This window comes from Odontesthes bonariensis, chromosome 9 (assembly GCF_027942865.1).
Source record: "Odontesthes bonariensis isolate fOdoBon6 chromosome 9, fOdoBon6.hap1, whole genome shotgun sequence".
Lineage (NCBI taxonomy): Eukaryota > Metazoa > Chordata > Actinopteri > Atheriniformes > Atherinopsidae > Odontesthes > Odontesthes bonariensis.
The window spans coordinates 39,736,833-39,754,716 of record NC_134514.1 but is presented as its reverse complement, the minus strand read 5'-3'; the positions used below and the strand labels follow the sequence as shown (position 1 = coordinate 39,754,716).

Genomic DNA, 17,884 nt, shown 5'->3' with positions numbered 1-17,884 from the left:
ACATCAAACTATTAAATGTGCTTTGCTGAATATCAGATCTCTCCTTTCCAAGTCTCTGTTAGTGAATGAGTTGATGTGTGATCATCATATTGATATATTTAGTCTTACAGAAACCTGGGGCCGGTTGCACAAAAGTAGGATTTAGACATCCAGGATGAGTTACTTAGCCAGGTTCAAGGAATCCAAAACATGGCGCCCAGGCTTAGTTGGTTGCACAAAGGCCAATCCAGGATGAGCAGACACGGATTCATTAAGCCAGGTGAAACTAATCCTGGATAAGTGCTGCACACGGCTTGCTTAAATAGACCCCACGATCGATCATAGATTCACTGATTCACCATGGCAACAAGGGAGGCGTATTTCTCCCCAGCGGAGCAATAATTATTAATGGAAGCATATGAAGAGGTGACGGAGAAAATAAAACAAAAAGGAAATACTGCCACAGTTAAAAAACAAAGGGAGCAAGCGTGGCAAACCATTGCTGACCTCCTGAATGCGTAAGTAGTGCACAAATCACACTCACCACTCCACTGAAATTATCACAATTAGGCTACAATCCCAATAAAAATGTTAATTAACATATTTGAAAAGATATTTGTAGCCTACTTTGATTATGAATAAGTTGAAATTGACTGCATGTGAGTGAAATTATCTAAATGTAACTCCATGCTCCTCCACTGTTTCATTGTGTGTGCGTGTGTGTGTTTTTGTGTGTGTAGATTTAACATGACTGGGCCAAAACGGACATGGCAGCAAGTCAAAGTGAAATATAAGAACATCCTGCAGAATGGTAAGTCCCCTGACAAATACTTAACAAGTGTACTTTTTATTAAGAATGTGCCTGCCCACACATTGCCTGTGATGTGCATTAATTGGTTTAACATCTTATCATTTCAGATGGTCTGCAATGCTGACTATTTGTTCAGTAATGTTGTGGCAAAGTGGCCCGGCTCGGTCCACGACTCCCGAGTGTTTCGGAACTCAGAGATCTATCGGCGCCTATCACAAGGTGAGCCACAGAACCTCTATTGATAACCACTTTTAACATCATGGCTGTGTTAAGAATGTCACTACTTATGAGGTTGTGATGGTAACATTTTGTCTTCAGAGGTGAATTCCTGGGTGTATTGCTGGGTGACAGAGGGTACGCCTGCCAGCCTTTTCTGCTCACTCCATTTGCGGACCCTCTGGAGGCACAACTGGCATACAACCATGCCCATGGCAGAACAAGGGCCCGGATCGAAATGACATTTGGCCTACTGAAGGCACGCTTTCTGTGTCTGACCCACCTGAGAGTCAGCCCAGACAGGGCATGTGATATCATTGTGGCCTGTGCTGTCCTCCACAATGTGGCCTGCCTGAGAAAGGAGAGGGCCCCCAGAGTGCCAGCTCTCTATAGCCCCTTTCACACTGAGGAATAACCCGCGTTTAATCCGCGAATTTAGCGTGTCCGCTGTTGCGTTCACACTGCCGACCCGGGCTGCCGCGTCAACTCGACTCGCCTTTCGACCCGCGTCGGACCCTAGTCTTTTTGCCGAGTTTGGTGTGAACGCAATCGACGCGGGTCGGACGTGGGCGTGACGTGAGGAGTTTAAAAGACAGAATGGACAGCTGATTCAGAACAACAGCGACAGGTGAGGACAAGTTTTACTCTGTTTTAGCCTACATCAAGTTGGAGACATTTTTTAATATGGCCAACTGGGGAGACAAGGAGGTCCGCGAGCTCCTCAGCCTCCGAGCAGAGGACGTTATTTACCGCCACATTTCGGGGACTATAGTGCTCTTGTATTCTCCGCATATGTTCTTCAGCGGCATCCCACGTTGTAACCATCCACATCCCGTAAAATAACATCTCCATGAACTGCATATACAATTGCAAAAACGAGTCCTCAAGGTGTATTTCACCCTACCTCCGACACATGGCTTGTGCCTACATCATTGTACACGCCCAGCATTTTATGTGTTTCCTGTGACGCTCTGCCACTAGGCCACGCCCCCTGAACTCGGCTTCAGGCGACACGGGTCACCAACACGCCAAGCGTTCACATTGCTCGATGCGGGTCGAAGGTGCAATTTGGACCCGCTAAGGTAGCTTTTTGTCTAGCACTGTGTGACTTCAGTTTTGAAAGGAGCTGATGGTTTACTTGCTTTGATTCATCCTTGTTCAATAAAGGAACATCATGGTACTCTAATGTGTATTTATATTTATATGGTGATGTACTTTATGTGTAGTCTGTGGGAAACTAAATTATCTAATGATTGCAAGTTCATCTAAAATCATCAGTTATCTAAAATGATTGTAATTAATGATCACAAATGTTTCAATAATGATAGTGGGTATAGTTAAATGTTTTAACAATATGTTCTAGGCAGTGGAATAAATATTGGTTTCCATTTGTGGCGACCGCTGACTGAGATAAGGAATGAGATTAAATAGATCCTGGAACTTAGCCTGGTCTGGAGCAGGCTAGCTTCACAGAATAAATCTCCATGGTAACTTAGGTCTGAACATATCCCACTTCCCACTTTTGTGCAACCGGATCACGGATAAGTTGAGCCAGGATAGCCAACATATCCCGGCTTAATCCCTTATCTTAGTTTTGTGCAACGGGCCCCAGGCTGCAGCAGGAGGATCATGTTAGCATCATGTTAGCATCATGTTAGCATTAATGAAGCAACTCCCTCTGACTGTTTAAATATTCACGTTCCTGGAACCACAGGCAGAGGAGGAGGAGTGGCAGCTATTTTCAGATCAGGGTTACTAATCAGTCCCAGACCCAAGATTAGTTTTAGCTCTTTTGAATCTCTGATTCTCAGTTTTTCCCACGCAAAGTGGAAATCCCAGAAACCTCTTGTGTTTGTTGTTGTGTATCGTCCACCTGGCCCTTATTCTGAGTTTCTGTCTGAATTCTCAGAGTTTTTATCCCAGTTAGTGCTGAGTACAGATAAAGTCATTGTAGTGGGTGACTTTAATATTCATGTAGATGTTGAAAATGACAGCCTGAATATGAACTTTAATTCTATATTAGACTCTATTGGATTTTCTCAGAGTGTTCACAGACCGACTCACTGCCTTAATCACACCCTTGATCTTGTGCTGACTTATGGCATTGAGAGTGAACAGTTAACAGTGTTCCCTCATAACCCTGTCTTATCTGACCATTTTCTGATAACCTTTGAGTTTACATTACTTGACTATACAGTTTCTGAGAAGAAATGTACATATAGAAGGTGTCTCTATAATAAGGTGTCTCTAATGCCACGTTTCTGACTATAGAGCTGCCAGTTACCAGGGTTTTATCCTCAGCGGGTGTGTCGCTGAGTGGGGAAAATCTGTTTGAAGCGTGGACAGGTCGATGGTGAACAACGGGCTTGACTTTAGAGCTATGCCTCTTCCTGACAGTCACCCAGCCACGTTGTAATCCTGGCTGCTCAGGTTCTGCTAGGGGGAGGCTAATTGAGCTAGCTACGCTAGGTGGCTCCACACTGGCAAAAGGGACCTGGCTCGCTATCGGTTGATTTTCAACAGTGCAGAGCCGAGCTTCCAATTCAGATAACCTCGCCTCCAAAACTACAAAAAGACTACATTTGTTACATGTACCATTATCGCTAAAGGAGGCAGAGGAGTAACTAAACATCTGACACACGGAGCAGGTGAAAGCAGGAGAAGGAGGAAGAGAACCGGTAGCCATGCTACGCTAGAGAACCAGACACACCGTTAAAAAGTGAGAATAAAGATTAAAGATCTGTAGGAGTGTGTTAGAACAGAACGCTAAGCTGTAGAGTTTAACTATGCAAAATTGTGTAAGTTATAGATCGAAATAAAGTGATTATCAGTACTCCAAGCGGAGCAAGAAATTCCACAGTGCACAAGCAAGGTAACAGGAAGTGATGCAATACGTCTTACTGCAAAGCAAAGCGTCACAGCCAGCTGTGGAACCAGCTGCCAGTTTGAGTTAAAGAAGCAGACACCCTTTCCACTTTTAAGACCAGGCCTAAAACTTTCCTTTCTGATAAAGCTTATAGTTAGGGATGGCTCAGGTGATCCTGAAACATCCCATAGTTAAGCTGCTATAGGCCCAGACTGCTGGGGGGCCTCATCTGACACACCTTTCCTCACTTTACTCTCTTTATGTATATGTGATATTATTATGGTCATTAACTCGTGTTTCCCTGTTCCAACAGATATCCTTTGAATGGCGTTACAGTGTTTGTTGTCCCCTCTTTTCTGTCTTCTCAAACCCCAGCTGGTGGAGGCGGATGGCCACCCTTCCTGGTTCTGGTCCTCAGGCACGCTCAGGACGGGAGATTGGACTGAAGACAAGTTTCGGTGCAATCTATTGGTTTCCTTAGCTAGGAAACTGTTTTTGAATTGGACTAATTTTGTATTTAATTAATTGGGTTTGATTGGATTATGATTAAAATGAATTGAACTCTAATTGGCTTGAATTGGACTGTCCCACTGAAGTGCCTCGAGATGACATTTGTTGTGATTTAAATAAACCAAATTGAATATAGACATCCATCCAATATTTTTTTACACCCACTTAATCCAATTCAGGGTCGAGGGGGAGGAGCCAATCCCAGTGCCTTGAGATAACCCGACATGTCTGGTGTCAACTCCACAATAAAGAACTGGACTGTACCCACCATGCACTCAGGATAAACTTCTGTTTCATTCCGGCAGCATACCGCCATCTTCTGGTTGTCTTCATTGGCATATAGCATGACTGGCCTCCTCACCTCTCGGCTGTCGTCTGTACAAACCTGGATGTTGAATTTGCACTCTAACAGGAAAATATGAGAATAGAAAAGCAAAGAAAAAGGCAGCTTAGATAATAATAATAACAGTACTGTATGTTAGGGCAGCAACGTTTCATTCACATATTTTCAAACGTGGGGAGAGAGTGAACTGCAATGAGCCATTCCACTGAAATATTTAGTGGCAGAAAAAGATTGCCATTTTGATCCAGCAGGGGGAGCTCTAATATCCTAACAGTCGTGACAATCATGTGTACAATATCTTAAAATACAGTGTTATGGACAAGGAGCATCTGAAAAGTGTGTTTGGAAGTGTTTGGGATATTATACTGTAGTAAAGAATAAAAGAAAAGGGCTGTTTGAACAGTCTCAGGCTACCAAGACTGCCATGAAATCAATTGCATCACTTTACAAACAAGCTCTTAAAGTTTTGGACAGACGTCCCTCTCAATTTCACCACTGTGTCATACTGGACAAGTATAACTTGCTCAGCTTTGACAACCTCATCCTATATTCTGATATACGCCTCATGCATAAAATTAAAACTTTCATCCATCCTTGCTCTGAACGCATTAGCAGAACAACTAGATCTACCAGCAGGGGAAACTGTAGCCTCCCAAGTCGGCGCACTGCATTTGCACAATCTGCCTTTTCTTTTAGAGCAACTAAGCAATGGAATACCCTTCCCACCCACATAAAAAAACATTGCAAATTTCTATACCTTTTCACGTGAAGTGAAGCAATGGCTTTTATGTAATCAGTCTTGTCACCACTAATAGATTTGCACATGACTGTTTTGACATTTTGCTGAGCATTTGCATATGATAATCTTTTTATGTTGTGTGTGTGTGTGTGTGTGTGTGTGGTCTTTGCCTGAGTGACTGCTTCTATTTTATTGTATTTTATGTTTCTAACCTGCCCAGGGACTGCAGATGGAAATTAGCTGCTAAGCTACAATCTGGTGCAGGTCATCTTTTTACTTTTGTCATTAATGAGCTTTGCACATGGTCCCTGACTAAATAAACCAAATTAAAAAAAAAAAAAAAAAAAAAAAAAAAAAAAAAAAAAAAAACTCACTTGTTAACAAATGAGGCAGCGAGTCCCCACAGAAAAGAGAGGCAATGTCAGGTGTGAATGGTTTGACAGCCTGCCTGCCTGAGGCGCGTACAAATGTGATGGCAAGATTACGGATCACAGATTACAATGTGATCACAGATCAGAATGTGAAGAACAAAACAAAGTAGGCAGACTGTGCTGAAATACCATGGTGGTAATTAATCATGCTATTTTCATTATGACTATGATGTGTTCATACAGCTGTAAAAAAAAAAAAACTGGAATAAAAGTATACAGTGTGCACACGTGTGAAATAAACCCTGATCCATGAAGGCTGAATAAAAGCATCACAGTATGTTACCAGGCTGCTTTCGTTCCGGTACATCCAAGTTGTAGACTTGGAAATTCTCTTCAGTCATAATCAGGAATTTTTGGTCCTTGCTTTGGATCCAAAATGTTGACGAAAGGGATGGCAAACTCTCAGAAAAATCCTCCTCTAGATCTGTGTTTATGAGAGAAAACACGCTAAAAGAACACCATCTCTACTTCTGTACCCATCAATTAAAGGAAATCATAGAACAAAAACATGTTAGCAAACAGAAGTTTAGAAGGTGTTACCTGGTAAGTTTTCAACCTCTTCACACATGCAGCAGAGGGGCCACAGGAGAAGGTTTCCCACATTCATTAGCAAACATTAAAAAGGGGAACAGAGACGTTAGAAACCAGACATTTCTCCAGAGGAAAAAAACTCATTCACAGATTTAAACTTATTCACTTTTGAAATCACATTTACCTTGAAAGTAGAAGGAATTTTCACATGTGTGTAGAAATGTGATGGGTATAGGTAGGTAGCCATTGGCAGCCATCAGGTAGACCAGCTAAAAAGAAAGAAATGTTTTTGCTTTTACAAACGAGGCAGTGCAGGCACGTGCAGCCTGAAAGTGAAAAAAAAGAAGTAGCATGAACAACTGGTGTGATCCAAGATACTCAGTCCCAACATCAAAAGCATTGTAAACACACCTTAAACACACAGCTGGAACCTTAAACAGCTCAGCTGGGACCTTAAACACACAGCTGGGCCCTTAAACAGCTCAGCTGGGACCTTAAACACACAGCTGGGACCTTAAACACACAGCTGGAACCTTAAACAGCTCAGCTGGGACCTTAAACACACAGTTGGGACCTTAAACACACAGCTGGGCCCTTAAACAGCTCAGCTGGGACCTTAAACACACAGCTGGGACCTTAAACAGCTCAGCTGGGACCTTAAACACACAGCTGGGCCCTTAAACAGCTCAGCTGGTACCTTAAACACACAGCTGGGACCTTAAACAGCTCAGCTGGGACCTTAAACACACAGCTGGGACCTTAAACACACAGCTGGGACCTTAAACAGCTCAGCTGGGACCTTAAACACACAGCTGGGACCTTAAACAGCTCAGCTGGGACCTTAAACACACAGCTGGGACCTTAAACACACAGCTGGGACCTTAAACAGCTCAGCTGGGACCTTAAACACACAGCTGGGACCTTAAACAGCTCAGCTGGGACCTTAAACACACAGTTGGGACCTTAAACAGCTCAGCTGGGACCTTAACCACACAGCTGGGACCTTAAACAGCTCAGCTGGGACCTTAAACACACAGCTGGGACCTTAAACAGCTCAGCTGGGACCTTAAACACACAGCTGGGCCCTTAAACACACAGCTGGGACCTTAAACACACAGCTGGGACCTTAAACACACAGCTGGAACCTTAAACAGCTCAGCTGGGACCTTAAACACACAGTTGGGACCTTAAACACACAGCTGGGCCCTTAAACAGCTCAGCTGGGACCTTAAACACACAGCTGGGACCTTAAACAGCTCAGCTGGGACCTTAAACACACAGCTGGGACCTTAAACACACAGCTGGGACCTTAAACAGCTCAGCTGGGACCTTAAACAGCTCAGCTGGGACCTTAAACACACAGCTGGGACCTTAAACAGCTCAGCTGGGACCTTAAACAGCTCAGCTGGGACCTTAAACACACAGCTGGGACCTTAAACAGCTCAGCTGGGACCTTAAACAGCTCAGCTGGGACCTTAAACACACAGCTGGGACCTTAAACAGCTCAGCTGGGACCTTAAACACACAGCTGGGACCTTAAACAGCTCAGCTGGGACCTTAAACACACAGCTGGGACCTTAAACAGCTCAGCTGGGACCTTAAACACACAGCTGGGACCTTAAACACACAGCTGGAACCTTAAACAGCTCAGCTGGGACCTTAAACACACAGTTGGGACCTTAAACACACAGCTGGGCCCTTAAACAGCTCAGCTGGGACCTTAAACACACAGCTGGGACCTTAAACAGCTCAGCTGGGACCTTAAACACACAGCTGGGCCCTTAAACAGCTCAGCTGGTACCTTAAACACACAGCTGGGACCTTAAACAGCTCAGCTGGGACCTTAAACACACAGCTGGGACCTTAAACAGCTCAGCTGGGACCTTAAACACACAGCTGGGCCCTTAAACAGCTCAGCTGGGACCTTAAAGTGATACTCCGGAGTAAATTCAACCTGGGGTCATATGAACGGTGATATCCAGCCAAGTAGCCCACCCACAGTTTTTTCGATATTGGCTGAACATCAGCTGAGTTACTGAGTTATCCCGAATAGCTTCGTACAAGGGTTAATGGATCCAGGTCCGTATCTCCAAAATTACCACACTAAAATCACATGCCATGACACCAAACTTCTACAGTAGTACAAATACGGTCTGTACTCACAAAGCGATGCATTTGGAAGTTTGAAAATAGTCCAGGAGTTTATTATTATCAACACAAGCCTGATAGCTTCTCTGCAGCTAAAGCTACGTCGACGTCACTCCAAGGCGCCGGGAGCTTCAAAGTAAGATGAGGGTTGATCTACTACTGTAGACAACAAAGTATATGCTATATTCTACATGTTTTTTTATGAATTTTTGTGTTGTAGAGTTGTGAAATTATTTTATCAATGGAGAAATTGAGCAGCCTTGCTTTGTTGTCTACAGTAGTAGATCAACCCTCATCTTACTTTGAAGCTCCCGGCGCCTTGGAGTGACGTCGACGTAGCTTTAGCTGCAGAGAAGCTATCAGGCTTGTGTTGATAATAATAAACTCCTGGACTATTTTCAAACTTCCAAATGCATCGCTTTGTGAGTACAGACCATATTAGTACTACTGTAGAAGTTTGGTGTCATGGCATGTGATTTTAGTGTGGTAATTTTGGAGATACGGACCTGGATCCATTAACCCTTGTACGAAGCTATTCGGGATAACTCAGTAACTCAGCTGATGTTCAGCCAATATCGAAAAAACTGCGGGTGGGCTACTTGGCTGGATATCACCGTTCAAATGACCCCAGGTTGAATTTACTCCGGAGTATCACTTTAAACAGCTCAGCTGGGACCTTAAACACACAGCTGGGACCTTAAACAGCTCAGCTGGGACCTTAAACACACAGCTGGGACCTTAAACACACAGCTGGGACCTTAAACAGCTCAGCTGGGACCTTAAACACACAGTTGGGACCTTAAACACACAGCTGGGACCTTAAACACACAGCTGGGCCCTTAAACAGCTCAGCTGGGACCTTAAACAGCTCAGCTGGGACCTTAAACACACAGCTGGGACCTTAAACAGCTCAGCTGGGACCTTAAACAGCTCAGCTGGGACCTTAAACACACAGCTGGGACCTTAAACACACAGCTGGGCCCTTAAACAGCTCAGCTGGGACCTTAAACAGCTCAGCTGGGACCTTAAACACACAGCTGGGACCTTAAACAGCTCAGCTGGGACCTTAAACACACAGCTGGGACCTTAAACACACAGCTGGAACCTTAAACACACAGCTGGGACCTTAAACAGCTCAGCTGGGACCTTAAACACACAGCTGGGCCCTTAAACACACAGCTGGGACCTTAAACACACAGCTGGGACCTTAAACACACAGCTGGGACCTTAAACACACAGCTGGAACCTTAAACAGCTCAGCTGGGACCTTAAACACACAGTTGGGACCTTAAACACACAGCTGGGCCCTTAAACAGCTCAGCTGGGACCTTAAACACACAGCTGGGACCTTAAACAGCTCAGCTGGGACCTTAAACACACAGCTGGGACCTTAAACACACAGCTGGGACCTTAAACAGCTCAGCTGGGACCTTAAACACACAGCTGGGACCTTAAACACACAGCTGGAACCTTAAACAGCTCAGCTGGGACCTTAAACACACAGTTGGGACCTTAAACACACAGCTGGGCCCTTAAACAGCTCAGCTGGGACCTTAAACACACAGCTGGGACCTTAAACACACAGCTGGGACCTTAAACACACAGCTGGGACCTTAAACAGCTCAGCTGGGACCTTAAACACACAGCTGGGACCTTAAACACACAGCTGGGACCTTAAACAGCTCAGCTGGGACCTTAAACACACAGTTGGGACCTTAAACACACAGCTGGGCCCTTAAACAGCTCAGCTGGTACCTTAAACACACAGCTGGGACCTTAAACAGCTCAGCTGGGACCTTAAACACACAGCTGGGACCTTAAACACACAGCTGGGACCTTAAACAGCTCAGCTGGGACCTTAAACACACAGCTGGGCCCTTAAACAGCTCAGCTGGTACCTTAAACACACAGCTAGGACCTTAAACAGCTCAGCTGGGACCTTAAACACACAGTTGGGACCTTAAACACACAGCTGGGACCTTAAACACACAGCTGGGACCTTAAACAGCTCAGCTGGGACCTTAAACACACAGCTGGGACCTTAAACACACAGCTGGGACCTTAAACAGCTCAGCTGGGACCTTAAACAGCTCAGCTGGGACCTTAAACACACAGCTGGGACCTTAAACAGCTCAGCTGGGACCTTAAACAGCTCAGCTGGGACCTTAAACACACAGCTGGGACCTTAAACAGCTCAGCTGGGACCTTAAACAGCTCAGCTGGGACCTTAAACACACAGCTGGGACCTTAAACAGCTCAGCTGGGACCTTAAACACACAGCTGGGACCTTAAACAGCTCAGCTGGGACCTTAAACACACAGCTGGGACCTTAAACACACAGCTGGGCCCTTAAACAGCTCAGCTGGGACCTTAAACAGCTCAGCTGGGACCTTAAACACACAGCTGGGACCTTAAACAGCTCAGCTGGGACCTTAAACACACAGCTGGGACCTTAAACAGCTCAGCTGGGACCTTAAACACACAGCTGGGACCTTAAACAGCTCAGCTGGGACCTTAAACAGCTCAGCTGGGACCTTAAACACACAGTTGGGACCTTAAACACACAGCTGGGCCCTTAAACAGCTCAGCTGGTACCTTAAACACACAGCTGGGACCTTAAACAGCTCAGCTGGGACCTTAAACACACAGCTGGGACCTTAAACACACAGCTGGGACCTTAAACAGCTCAGCTGGGACCTTAAACACACAGCTGGGCCCTTAAACAGCTCAGCTGGTACCTTAAACACACAGCTGGGACCTTAAACAGCTCTGCTGGGACCTTAAACACACAGTTGGGACCTTAAACACACAGCTGGGACCTTAAACACACAGTTGGGACCTTAAACACACAGCTGGGACCTTAAACAGCTCAGCTGGGACCTTAAACACACAGCTGGGACCTTAAACAGCTCAGCTGGGACCTTAAACAGCTCAGCTGGGACCTTAAACACACAGCTGGGACCTTAAACAGCTCAGCTGGGACCTTAAACAGCTCAGCTGGGACCTTAAACACACAGCTGGGACCTTAAACAGCTCAGCTGGGACCTTAAACACACAGCTGGGACCTTAAACAGCTCAGCTGGGACCTTAAACACACAGCTGGGACCTTAAACACACAGCTGGGCCCTTAAACAGCTCAGCTGGGACCTTAAACAGCTCAGCTGGGACCTTAAACACACAGCTGGGACCTTAAACAGCTCAGCTGGGACCTTAAACACACAGCTGGGACCTTAAACACACAGCTGGGACCTTAAACAGCTCAGCTGGGACCTTAAACACACAGTTGGGACCTTAAACACACAGCTGGGACCTTAAACACACAGCTGGGCCCTTAAACAGCTCAGCTGGGACCTTAAACAGCTCAGCTGGGACCTTAAACACACAGCTGGGACCTTAAACAGCTCAGCTGGGACCTTAAACAGCTCAGCTGGGACCTTAAACACACAGCTGGGACCTTAAACACACAGCTGGGACCTTAAACAGCTCAGCTGGGACCTTAAACAGCTCAGCTGGGACCTTAAACACACAGCTGGGACCTTAAACAGCTCAGCTGGGACCTTAAACAGCTCAGCTGGGACCTTAAACAGCTCAGCTGGGACCTTAAACACACAGCTGGGACCTTAAACACACAGCTGGGACCTTAAACACACAGCTGGGCCCTTAAACAGCTCAGCTGGGACCTTAAACAGCTCAGCTGGGACCTTAAACACACAGCTGGGACCTTAAACAGCTCAGCTGGGACCTTAAACAGCTCAGCTGGGACCTTAAACACACAGCTGGGACCTTAAACACACAGCTGGGACCTTAAACACACAGCTGGGACCTTAAACACACAGCTGGGACCTTAAACAGCTCAGCTGGGACCTTAAACACACAGCTGGGACCTTAAACACACAGCTGGGCCCTTAAACAGCTCAGCTGGGACCTTAAACAGCTCAGCTGGGACCTTAAACACACAGCTGGGACCTTAAACAGCTCAGCTGGGACCTTAAACAGCTCAGCTGGGACCTTAAACACACAGCTGGGACCTTAAACACACAGCTGGGACCTTAAACACACAGCTGGGACCTTAAACAGCTCAGCTGGGACCTTAAACACACAGTTGGGACCTTAAACACACAGCTGGGCCCTTAAACAGCTCAGCTGGTACCTTAAACACACAGCTGGGACCTTAAACAGCTCAGCTGGGACCTTAAACACACAGCTGGGACCTTAAACACACAGCTGGGACCTTAAACACACAGCTGGGCCCTTAAACAGCTCAGCTGGGACCTTAAACAGCTCAGCTGGGACCTTGGAGGGTCAGGTCCTACTTGGAGGAGCGGAGTTATTTTGTGACTATTGGAAGTAATCAATCTGATCGAGTGGCTATGACATGTGGAGTTCCTCAGGGGTCAGTTCTTGGACCCCTTCTGTTCACTCTATACATGCTGCCTCTGGGTCAAATTCTGAAGAACTCTAAAGTCAACTACCACAGCTATGCAGATGACACACAGATATATCTGGCACTGTCTCCAGATGACTGCAGTCCTATAGAGTCATTGTGCGACTGCTTAGAGCAAGTCAAAAAGTGGATGAACCAAAATTTCCTTCAGTTAAATCAAGAAAAAACTGAGTTCATTGTGTTTGGCCACAAAGAGAAGAGGTTTGCTGTCGGTAAACACCTTGAGTCACTGTCTCTAGAAACTAAAGACCAAGTCTGGAACCTCGGCGTGCTGATAGACTCAGACCTGACCTTCAACTATCATATCAAATCAGTCACCAAATCAGCCTTTTATCAACTTAAAGGCCTACAGAAAGGTGATTTTTTGCACAAAACTGAAATAGCAGATCGATTCCTTATGTACCATGGAATTTTTTTATGATTTTAAAATAATTTTAGGCCCCTGGATAGTCCTGATTAGGCCCAATAAACTATCACCACATTTGACTCGAATTTGGCAAACTGGAACGACAGGTGCGTGACGTCACGAGTGCCAGCTGCTGGAACAACCCCCAGTAGTTCTAGTAGCGAAGCCAGCAGTTTGCCAGACCTGGACAGCTTCTTCACGGCAAATTTCGATGTGTGCCACGGGACGTCGCTTGGAAATATAAAACGTTGGGTTCAGTGCAGTTTTTATTGCGAGTAGCTGTACGAAGTGCGTGTGTTGCCCTCAGCAGCAGCAGCTCACACCACCGGGGACAGAGGAAGCAGAGAGACCCGCGGTCGGACAGGAATCCACCTGGCGGAGAGCGAACACACTCTCCGCCAGGTGGAGAGTGGAAATCAGCCGGCAGAGCAATCATGTCCACGTCAGGGCTCTTGATGATCGCTCTGCCGGCTGATTTCAGGGCAACCATCCCGCGGTGTGTCCGCTCTCCGCCAGGTGGATTCCCCCTGAGTGTCCGCACCGCAGGGAGCTGAACACGGCGGGATGGCTCCGGCTGATTTCACCAGAGAGGAGGCAGGCGGACAGGGAGACACAGACACAAGTTCCGACCGCAGGTCTCTCTGCTTCCTCTGTCCCCGCAACATTTGAAACATTTTCAGGTGAGAAAGTAGTCGTTTAGATCCCCAACGTGTTGAAAACCTGACAAAATACCGGCTGTTTACCATTTTGTTCCCACGAATTCGGCGCTGCTAAAGCTAGCCGCAGTGAGCAACGCACTTCCTGTTATTTTCACAAAATAAAATACCCGTTGCCTTTTATCATAGGGAAAGCCATTACATGCTGTTGTTTTGAAAACAGGAAGTGAACCTACCCTCGCTGTAGCTAGCTTGAAACTGCCGTTTTGACAGGAGATGACGGTATGCCGGGTTGCCGCCGTCCTGGAGTGCTTCTTTGATTTCTTTGCTTGCTTTTGATTTCTTTGCTTGCTTTTGATTTCTTTGATTGAGCCCGAAAGTTGCTAAGTCGCTAGATTATTTTTTTTTGTCGCCAGAGATGGCCAAAAGTCGCTAAATTGGCAACACTGAGGCAGCCAGGAAAAACCATGGCACTTATGACGTTGCACGGAAGCCCCGCCCCCAGTCTGGAATTCCAGGAAGGTTTCCTAGCGGCAAATTCAAAATCGCAAATTTCATGCGTTTATGAAATGTTTTGGTGTAGAGTCCAATGATCATTATTGTTCCTCTGTGTATGTATTATCATTATGTATTGGGTGTAGTGTCAGCTTTCTGTAGGCCTTTAAGAACATATCCAGAATGAAGGGTTTCATGTCCCAAACAGATCAGGAGAAGCTGATTCATGCTTTCATCTCCAGCAGACTGGACTACTGTAACGGTCTTCTGACTGGACTCCCCCAAAAGAGTCTCAAACAGCTGCAGCTCATTCAGAACGCTGCAGCCCGAGTTTTAACCAGAACAAAGAGATCACATCACATCACCCCAGTTCTCAAGTCTTTACATTGGCTCCCGGTCAGATACAGAATAGATTTTAAAGTTCTGCTGCTCGTCTACAAATTACAGAATGGTTTAGGTCCAGAATACATGAATGACATGCTAGCAGAGTATAAACCCAGCAGAGCTCTGAGATCTGCTGACTCAGGTCAGATAGTGGAGCCCAGAGTTCAGACTAGACACGGTGAAGCAGCTTTTAGCTGTTATGCTGCACACAGCTGGAACAAACTACCAGCAGCTTTTAGCTGTTATGCTGCACACAGCTGGAACAAACTACCAGCAGAACTGAAATCAGCCACAACTGGAAGCACTTTTACATCCAGGTTAAAAACAATTCTCTTTCGGTGTGCGTATGGTTGAGTTTATATCTTTCTTTTTCCCCTCTTCTTTGATTGCTTTTAACTGTGTTTTTAATTTTTATTCTGTTTTTATTCTCTTTAAATTGCTGCTTTATGCTGTTCTTTTAAATGCCTTGTCTTTATGTAAAGCACATTGAGTTGCCTGTGGTATGAAATGCGCTGTATAAATAAAGATGCCTGTCCTTGCCTTTAACACACAGCTGGGCCCTTTAACATACCTCTTTTGCGTCCCTTCCTCCTCTGCAGGGCAGCGCTGATAAGAAGATTTCTAAAACCCTTCACACAGCTTCCTTATGTTACGCCACCCTCAGCCTCCGTGTTCCCGCCTCGTCGTGTCACCGTGAACGTCTGACGCAGACGCGCGCGCCCCGTGTCAAACGGAAGTAACAAGTTTCTACAACAATAAATGACGACTACAGTTGAATTTCCTCTCAAAGCAAATATTTGATATTATTTCATTATGTCGGGCCGTGTATCATCCGATCATTCAACTATTCCATTGAATCTGGCAAACGAAAAACGAAATAATGACTCCATATTTTGTTTTCCCGTTTTTCTGTATGACCAAAAAAAGGGAATTGGTGTTTGTTCTCCCTTTTTCCAACACAAAACAGAACATATAATAAACAGGGAAACTAAAACGAAATAATAAATCTAATTTACGTTTTTGGATTATTGGTTTCCCGGTCATCCGCTCCACTCAGTGTAGTCTGGCTGGCTGGCGCAATGAAGTGTCAGCTCATTTCATCAATCATAACTGCTTGAATACGAAACTGGTTTTCGCGGGGGTTTTGTTTCTGCAAAATTCATATATGTAGGCATGATACGAGACACATGATTCAGCGTATTTTAATATTCATAGTAGGCTTAACAGTAATATAATATCCTGGTAACATATGTGATGTAAGATAGGTTATTTTGCAAAAGACATACGATATATAAAATATAATACACACACACACACACACACACACACTGTAGAAAAGGCTCCAAAGTTGAGACATGTTATGTTTAGAGTGTGACGTTTATAGATATTGTGTTGGTCAGTTCATAGCGGAGCGGCCCTGCTGGCAGATTCTGAGAAATCTAATAAAGACAATTTGAATCAATCCTGATATAGATATAGATTTTCATTTCTTCTGAGATATACGTAGATATAGATATTATTTTTTCTGATATATAACTTCTGTCTATTGTGTTTTATCTTATATGTATAATGTATTACGTATTTCTTCATTTTTCAACAAAATAGCTGAGAAGTACACAATCTGCTTCTCTATCATATATTAGTGTTTATTTATATGTGTGTGTGTGTGTGTGTGTGTGTGTGTGTGTGTGCGTGTGTGTGTGTGTGTGACCTGGTCCCGGGTACTAAAGTATAATCCGTTTTTCTGTCAAAACGAAAAAACGGAAATAGCTGTCCTTTTTCCATTTTTCGTTTTAAACCAAAAACGGAAATAAAAAACCAAAAACCAAAAAACCAAAATCAAATAACGGACCAAATTTGGTTTTTGGAAATTACTTTTTTTATTACTATACTATTACCCCTTGAAATGGGCTGTTCGGTCTCTGTATGACCGGTGTCAGAGTTTGGTCCGCATTGCCGGCAGTAAGTCGGACATGTTTCCTGTGAGGGTTGGACTCCGTCAGGGCTGCCCTTTGTCACCGATTCTGTTCATAATTTTTATGGACAGAATTTTTATGGACAGAATTTCTAGGCCCAGCCAGGGTGTTCGAGGGGGTCCGGTTTGGCGACCTCAGAATCGGGTCTCTGCTTTTTGCGGACGATTTGGTTCTGCTGGCGTCCTCAGGCCGTGACCTTCAGCTCTCACTGGAGCGGTTTGCAGCCGAGTGTGAAGCGGCTGGGATGAGAATCAGCACCTCCAAGTCTGAGACCATGGTCCTCGCCCGGAAAAGGGTGGAATGCTCTCTCCGGGTCGGGAATGAGATCCTTCCCCAACTGGAGGAGTTTAAGTATCTCGGGGTCTTGTTCACGAGTGAGGGACGAATGGAGCAGGAGATTGACAGACGGATCGGTGCGGCGTCTGCAGTGATGCGGGCTCTGCACCGGCCCGTCGTGGTGAAGAAGGAGCTGAGCCAGAAGGCCAAGCTCTCGATTTACCGGTCAATCTATGTTCCTCCCCTCACCTATGGTCACGAGCTGTGGGTAGTGACCGAGAGAACGAGATCGCGAATACAAGTGGCCGAAATGAGTTTCCTCCGCAGGGTGTCTGGGCTCTCCCTTAGAGATAGGGTGAGAAGCTCGGTCATCCGGGAGGGGCTCGGAGTAGAACCGCTGCTCCTCCGCATCCAGAGGAGTCAGATGAGGTGGCTCGGGCATCTGGTTAGGATGCCTCCTGGACGCCTCCCAGGTGAGGTGTTCCGGGCCCGTCCCACTGGGACAGTGGTGTAGTCTACCTTTTTGAGGTGGGTATACTGTATAGTTGGCCAGTCATTGGCCCGTGGTACCAAACTAGGGGTCGGGACTCGGGACCCCTCGGAACCAATAGTAGCCCCTTAATGCACGCCGTACCTCCAGTGGCGCGCTGTAATAGTCATTGAAAAGTAATAA

The 17,884-nt window shown here is 45.7% G+C and overlaps 1 long non-coding RNA gene across 1 annotated transcript; it reads left to right on the top strand.

Moving 5' to 3' along the window:
* Positions 1–723: 723 nt before the first annotated feature.
* Positions 724–2,511, top strand: LOC142388680 (uncharacterized). The gene is made up of 3 exons (XR_012770318.1): positions 724–790; positions 898–1,009; positions 1,111–2,511. It is a non-coding gene; the product is annotated as an uncharacterized LOC142388680 (long non-coding RNA).
* The last annotated feature ends 15,373 nt before the right edge of the window (positions 2,512–17,884 follow it).